At 38.3% G+C, this 7,283-nt stretch overlaps 1 protein-coding gene across 2 annotated transcripts in view; it reads left to right on the top strand.

Moving 5' to 3' along the window:
• CARF (calcium responsive transcription factor) overlaps nt 1–7,283 on the top strand; it is a 105,152-nt gene that overhangs the window by 481 nt on the left and 97,388 nt on the right. The window contains exons 1-3 of one of the 2 annotated variants that reach the window (XM_080798671.1): nt 493–899; nt 3,494–3,660; nt 6,131–6,188. The gene's annotated coding sequence lies outside the window, so the exon portion shown is untranslated. Of the gene's footprint in view, nt 1–492; nt 900–3,493; nt 3,661–6,130; nt 6,189–7,283 lie in introns of those variants that run through there. The other variant, XM_080798672.1, reaches the window with a different exon arrangement.

Here is a 7,283-nt window from a genome sequence, read left to right as displayed (position 1 = left end):
CCCTTGGGCGGGAGCGCCTGGTGTGTGGTCCTTCGCACAGCCAAGAGCCCCGCTTTATATGTTTTGTGTTTTTTGTTTTGCCTTTTTTTTTTTTCCCTCCCTAGGAGCCCTTCTATATCTTCAGGGGAAAGGCGTCCTCCCCCACATTCTCCTACGCTGTTTGACTTTTTTTTTTTCTCCCTCGGTCTTGAAGTTACCTTAAAGGCCTATGCCTAACTCTAAATGGTCCGGAGAGTTACTCTAATTGAATTTAGTTGTTTCGCTGTGGGAGGATGGAGGGAGAGATGCTATCTAGAACTCAAAGTTACTTTTTTAAGTCTTTCGCCAAAACTGCAAGAGGGGGACTTCAAGAGACAGCAGTTTAGAATCAGGCAAAACTGGATTGCAGAATTTGTGGGCAGAGCGGTATGTGTGCAGGTGAAAACAACTTAAGTTTTCCTTTGCGTTGTTTAAAGATGCACAGCAATTAAGTAGGCACCTGGTATTGAAATCAACCATAGCCTGTGAGAAAGTATTTAAACAATTGCAAGCGAAAAAATAATATTTTACTGGAAAGCAATGATAACGAAAGTAGGATATTTTCAGTTCACTCACCTTTCTAGAATGCGGGCTCTCCAACCTGAATGCCTCAGCTACTTATTAACTGCCTTGTGCCACACTTGGGTCACTGTGAGAATTAATTGCCACATAGTAAATGTTAAATTTATCCCCATCATTTTCATTTAGATGTCAGTTTGGCTAGAAGCTTTGCCAGCCTGAACAAATAAGGGAGAATGGCCTCATGGTTAGAGGAATTTCTCTTAGAGAAAAAGAACACCTCTGTACTGAAGTCCTAGGAAAAGAGGAACTGGGGTTGCAAACAACCTGTGGTCATTGTAACCATGTGATTCATTGTGATGGTAAGAATTGTAGACCTTAAATAAGTTAGACCACCTGAAACTTGAAACACTTTCTTAACTGAAGTCTTGCTATTTATTCCATATTTTCTGAATTTGGTAGAGGTGGATAGAAATTTGACAGTTTTAAACATTCTCCTTTAATTATAAGTGATTTTTGAGATACAGCAGTAAAATTGCCTGAATTAACATTCATAGAATCTGAAATAATCTTCAAATAATTAGGTTCTTTTTCAGATAATTTTTTTACTATTGATAAAACATTATTGGTTAAAATATCTTTGAAAAATGTATAGGTAGAGGGGTTTCTGGCTGGCTCAGTGGAGCATGCAACTCCTGATCTCTGGGTTGTAAATTCGAGCCCAACATTTAAGATTACTTGAAATCTTAAAAATAACATCAACGAAAGTATGGTTAGTTTAATAAATTTTAGTGGTCAATAATTTGACATTTACCAAAATAAGAAAGTCCAATACCCGATAGTCACTATAGGTTGATCTTAATTTGAATAGAGTAGTATGACCAGTGAGATACAAAACCTAGATAATGTACTTCATAAGATAAACCTTCAATTTGCAAAGCAGAAATGTTGAATTCACCAAAGTACAGTTTTCATTTGAGCCCTTCCTTTAGTTAAGGAAAATTATAAGTGTTCGGAGCAACTGAACACCCAGTATGATGGCTTTGGTGTTTTTTTTTTCAGTAGTGACTCCTGTCCTATTTGATGTTCCCTCCATGCAGTACTTAGGGTACTACTTCTGAGTGTTTTTCCTGGAACATTAACTTCAGGCTTTTTGTTCTTGATGATTTCCTACATGATTCATTTACTGAAGACACATTGTTATCTGGAAAATCACAGCTCGGAAGACTCATGTCTCTATTATAGGTTTCTTTTTTTCTGCATGTAATGGCATGGTATACTATGATCTGAAGACTATGCATGGGCTTCAGAGTTCTATTTGGGTTTTTTTGTTGTTGTTTTTTCCAACTTAGTTTTGAATCTGAGCCTTAATGCTCTTTGTGACCTTAGGCAAGTTACTTGACAGCTTTGGTCTTCTTATCTATAGAGGTAAGATCCAACTCAGTGGATATGAGGATTAAATGAAATAATCTGTAGAGCTCTCAAAGAGCAGAGGTAAAAAGAGGTGTGTATTTACAGGGTAAAAAAATGAATAGAAACCAAGATTATAGGGAAGTTAGTAGGGCAAACCTTAAGATTAAAGAGACATTGTGCACACTGGCCTTAAATTTTTTTTCAGTGAAAATTTAAAATAAGTTGTTGTTTATATATGTTTGCATATATTTAAAATTTTGATGTTGATTTAACACACTAAAACTTTCCAAACCCATCTTTAAAAAAATATATAGATGTCCTATCAAATATTTGTGGACTAGGAGTCTTGCTTTATTTTTGGCACCACTGATAGTAATTTTGTATACATCAAAAAAGGAACTTTGTGTCATTTACGTACCCTGAAAGATGAGAGAAATTTTATTTTCTAACGTACTTTTGAGCAACATTTTTAATGTTAATAAGTTAAAAGATCTGGCACTGATACTTATCTATTTCAAGATCCTTTAAATCTTAGGGCACTAAAAGGAACCTAGAATTAGGAGAGTCTCTAAAACTAAAAGTGGCTTCATCTTTCAGTTACCATGTTTGGGTATATATTCTCAGGTAATTGGCTTTAACAGATACATTTTACCACACACAAGACTGTAGAGGAAACTCAACAAAATAATCAGATGTTAAGAGAGAATTACCTCTAAAGTATTGAACAAATAAAATTTGCTGCTTAACAAAAGCAAAACAGCAATGGCCCAAATATGGTCCACAGAGATGTGAGTGATGAGTGACCTGAAAAGAAAGGAAAAGCCTCAATAGCCAGTCTTTTCCTCTCTGCCATACATTCAGTATGTATAAAAATAAAAAGCCCCTTTTCCCTATAAAACATGAAACTTCTGTTTTAACAGTTTCTTCCTTATCTTTGTTCTTGATGTAAGGTAAAGTCCACTTTTTAAATGTGATGTGAAATATTCTAGAAAGCAATTTCGCAGCAAAATGTAATGCTTTAGTGTGTTTTCTGAACTCCAATCATTAACTGTCTATACATGCAATACTTCTTTCTGTTTTCTTTATGTAATCCCGATACTATTTGCTTAAGAACTAACCTCGTCAAACTAATTCCAGGTTGTTTTCCGAGGTGTTGTTTAGGGAGGGTGATCTTTAGTCTCAAGCTTCTGTGGTGCCAAAAAATGCCCTGTTAGTAGATATTTCATGAGAGAAATGCCGTTTACTGGGGAGGTCTTTGTTTGAGTAGTAGTTACAGAATGTGAGTTGAAACAAAACTATAGTCCACATGCCTAATTTTAGGTAAGGAAACTGACACAGAGTGGTTAAGTCCCGTACTACTGGACACATGCAGTTATCTGTAAAGTCAGTCCTAATCTTTAGTTTTCTTCAGCTGAGTCACTTGATGGTTCTGCTGTACTAGGATGGTAATGGCTATTTTATAATAAATTCTGCATAACAAAATCTAATAGTTTTCTTTATGTGTAAGAAAAGAAAATATATATTGAATACTTTCTCGTTACAGAAAAAATGCTGGTGTGAAGACATAATTATAGCTCTCACATAAATGAAGCCCCAACTGTCATGATTTAGTGCCCCCCCAAAGGAAGAACTTGAGTGGACAAGAGAGGGCATTTCTGGGAATAGTAAAATGTTTGAGGCCTGAATTTAAACTTGAGCTACTACCTGAAGGTAATACTTTTGTTTTTAACTAATTGAAAGTAACAGCTCTATAAAAGTTAACTATTACCTATTATATATTAATGACAAATCAAATTATACTTTGGATATAGGTACTTTGTTCTGTTTGTGTTTATCAGTTGGAAGAATGCATTTTATACCTAGCTACTTAACATCTTTATTCTTAAAAATGTCACTTTGATATAGTTAATTGAAAGTTAAGGGGATGCCTGGGTGGCTCAGTAGGTTAAGCATCTGCCTTCGGCTCAGGTCATGATCCCAGGGTCCTGGGATCAAGTTCCACACTGGGGCTCCTTGCTCAGTGGGGAGCCTGCTTCTCCCTCTCCCTGCCAATCCCCCTGCTTGTGCTTTCTCTCTCTCTCTCTCAATCTCTCTCTTTCTCTGACAAAAAAAAAAAAAAAATCAATAAAATATTTTTTAAAAAGGGAATAATACTTTCTAGCATGTACTGACATTGAGATTGGATGGGAAAATTGGATATTTTAAGTCACCCTGCATTTGTCAGGATTGAAAAGCATAATGCAAATTGATGGGGGAATTAAGGGAGGAAGAAGTAATACTTTTCCCTTCATTCAAAAAAATGTTTGTTTTTGGAAAGGATGTCTGTAGCATAGGAATGTACTTTCAACTTCCCGTTGAACACTGGATTAGTCAGTAGATACCGAAACCCATTTTTCCATATAGAAACTACTTTAAGTAGTATTTTCCCAGTTTAACCATATAAAACTTCTTTAACCTGTAGTATCGATGTATATACTGAAAAGAAAATATTGAGTTTTGAGTTCCAAAAGACAACGGATAAAGAAATTCTCTTTGAGTGGCAAAATCCCAGTCTGAATAAAGTCCTGAAGTAGGTGGTTTATGTTTGGCGGTGTTCTTCTGTTAACAACATCTTCACCACCTTTGCTGGTATAATTCCCTGGGGCATCCATCCTGTCCTCTTCATTGCGGCACAGCTCAGGCCTCTGCTGAAGCCCTTTTAAATGTTCTGAGCTTCAAGTGTACTTGCTTTCTCACCTCCAAATTAAACTTTCCAGGGTAGCTATTCTGAACTCTTTTTTATTTTTTTAAGATTTTATTTATTTATTTGCCAGAGATCACAAGTGGGGGGGGAGGGGAGCACACCCCCTGCTGAGCAGAGAGAGCCTGATGCGGGGCTTGATCCCAGGACCCTGGGATCATGACCTGAGCCGAAGGCAGAGGCTTGAACCCACTGAGCCACCCAGGTGCCCCATGAACTCTTCTTAAATGAAGGAAGCCATGTAAATTTAATATATAAATTTATACAAATTTGTTAATGACTGATACTATGTCCAGAGTGTTTTGTTTTGTTTTTAAATTTTAATTTTTATTTATTTGTCAGAGAGAGAGAGCAAGCGAGCGCACAGGCAGGCAGAGTGGCAGGCAGAGGCAGAGGGAGAAGCAGGCTCCCTGCCGAGCAAGGAGCCCGATGTGGGACTCTATCCCAGGACACTGGGATCATGACCCGAGCCGAAGGCAGCTGCTTAACTGACTGAGCCACCCAGGCATCCCCAGAGTGTTTTCAGTTTTAAGAGAAAATGCTGAGGCGTCTGAGTGGCTCAGTCATTAAGCATCTGCCTTCCGCTCAGGTCATGATCCAAGATCCTGGCATCGAGCCCCACATTAAGCTCCCTGCCCAGTGGGAGTCTGCTTCTCCCTCTCCCATCCCCCCTGCTTGTGTTCCCTCTCTTACTGTATCTCTCTGTCAAATAAATGATTTAATTAAATAAAAAGAGCTTATTATCTCCAGTGAAAATTTCAGCTAGGGTAAGAGAAAGTAAATAAAATGAAAAAAATTTAGGCCAGTAGGGATAATTTGTAATGGGATCTGGGCAGCTATTAAGAAACTAGGAGTAAGTTTTTAGAATTCTTTCCCCTAAGCTATTTGCACTTTTTACTTCTTCTCAAGCTCCACTTTTGAATCTCTTTGCAGGATGTTTTCTCAGTTGATTACAGTGTCTGCAAGACTCTAGCTTTTTCAAGGGATCAGAGGTGTTTATATTGTTTGCAGGAGGGCTTTGGTGCTTTAGGGACTGCCTCTAATTGAATTTCAACCAAGAAAAGTGGAGAACAAAAAATGAACAAAGAATTTCTTTTAGCATCTATAATTTGTTAACCTATCCAAAAAAAAAAAAAAGATTTAGAGCTATGACTAATGAAGGAAGAAGGAAATTTTTTTCTGTTACTTTGAAAGAGTTCCTATTGTAATAGCAATGAGTAGGATTTGGGATTGGTACATGTGCTTTGGTCAGCCACTTAGTATATTTATAATCTTGGGAAAGTTACTTAATTGCCTGAGTCTTATGTCCTTACATGTAAATTGGAGCAAGTAACTGAATCACAGGGTTGTTGAAAGGATTATATAAAATGACATATATGAAACACTTTTAGGGGTGCCTGGGTGGCTCAGTTGGTTAAACCTCCCAACTCTTGATTTCAGCTTACATCATGATCCCGGGGTCATGAGATCCAGCCTGTGCCATACTCCATGTTCAGTGGTGAGTCTGCTGCTCTCCCTTTGCCCTAACCCCGGCTCACAGTCTCTCTCAAATAAACAAATAAATCTTAAAAAATAAAAAACAAGAAAAAACCTTTTAGCATAGTGCTTTACCATAGTGCCCATTAATTGATAACCCCATTACCTTGAGCAGGGAGCCTCAATTTCCTTTTCAGTAAAGGGGTGGTAATAGGTTCTACATCACAGAATACAGAGTCATTATTAATAATTCTAGCTAGTAATTGTTAAGTATAATAAACATTCAGGGGTGCCTGGGTGGCTTAGCTAAGCACCTGCCTTGGGCTCAGGTCATGATCCCGGAATCCCAGGATCGAGCCCTACATCAGGCTTCTCATTTGGGAGCCTGCTTTTCTCTCTCGCTCTGCCTTCTGCTCCACCTGCTTGTGCTCTCTCTCTGTCAAATAAATAAAAACAAACTTTAAAAAAAAATTTTATTTATTTCACAGAGCACAAGCAGGAGGAGTAGCAGGTAGAGGGAGAGGGAGAAGCAGGCTCCCTGCCGAGTAAGGAGTCGGATGCAGGCCTTGATCCTAGGACCCCGGGATCATGACCTGAGCCGAAGGCAGTTGCTTAACCAGCTGAACCACCCAGGCGCCCCAATAAAAATAATCTTAAAAAAAGAACCATTCTGGGCACCTGGATGGCTTAGTCATTGGGCTTCTGCCTTTGGCTCAGGTTATGATCCCAGGGTCCTGGGATCGAGCCCCGCATTGGGCTCCCTGCTCCACGGGAAGCCTGCTTCTCACTCTCCCACTCCCCCTGCTTGTGTTCCCTCTCTCGCTGTGTCTCATATGTAAATAAATAAATAAATGTTATTGAATCTCATGTTAAATAAAGTCTTGAAAAAAAATTCAATAAACTTTAAATTATATAGCTTTGACAAATTTGTAATCAATTATTTTGTCATAGTAGTGTTTATATTTAAAACTCAAAGAGCTCTCAAAAATGGTTTTTGTTTTTGAGACTTATTCACTTATTTTAGAGAAAGGAAAAGAGGGAGAGTGATGGGGGCAGGGGGGAGCAGAGGGAGTGAGAGTCCTACCAGACCCCAGACTGTGCATGGAGCCAGACGTGG

Source organism: Martes martes (genome assembly GCF_963455335.1).
Source record: "Martes martes genome assembly, chromosome: 3".
NCBI classification, from domain to species: Eukaryota; Metazoa; Chordata; class Mammalia; order Carnivora; family Mustelidae; genus Martes; species Martes martes.
Note: the sequence above shows the minus strand (reverse complement) of the source record. Positions and strands in the feature narration are given on the sequence as shown.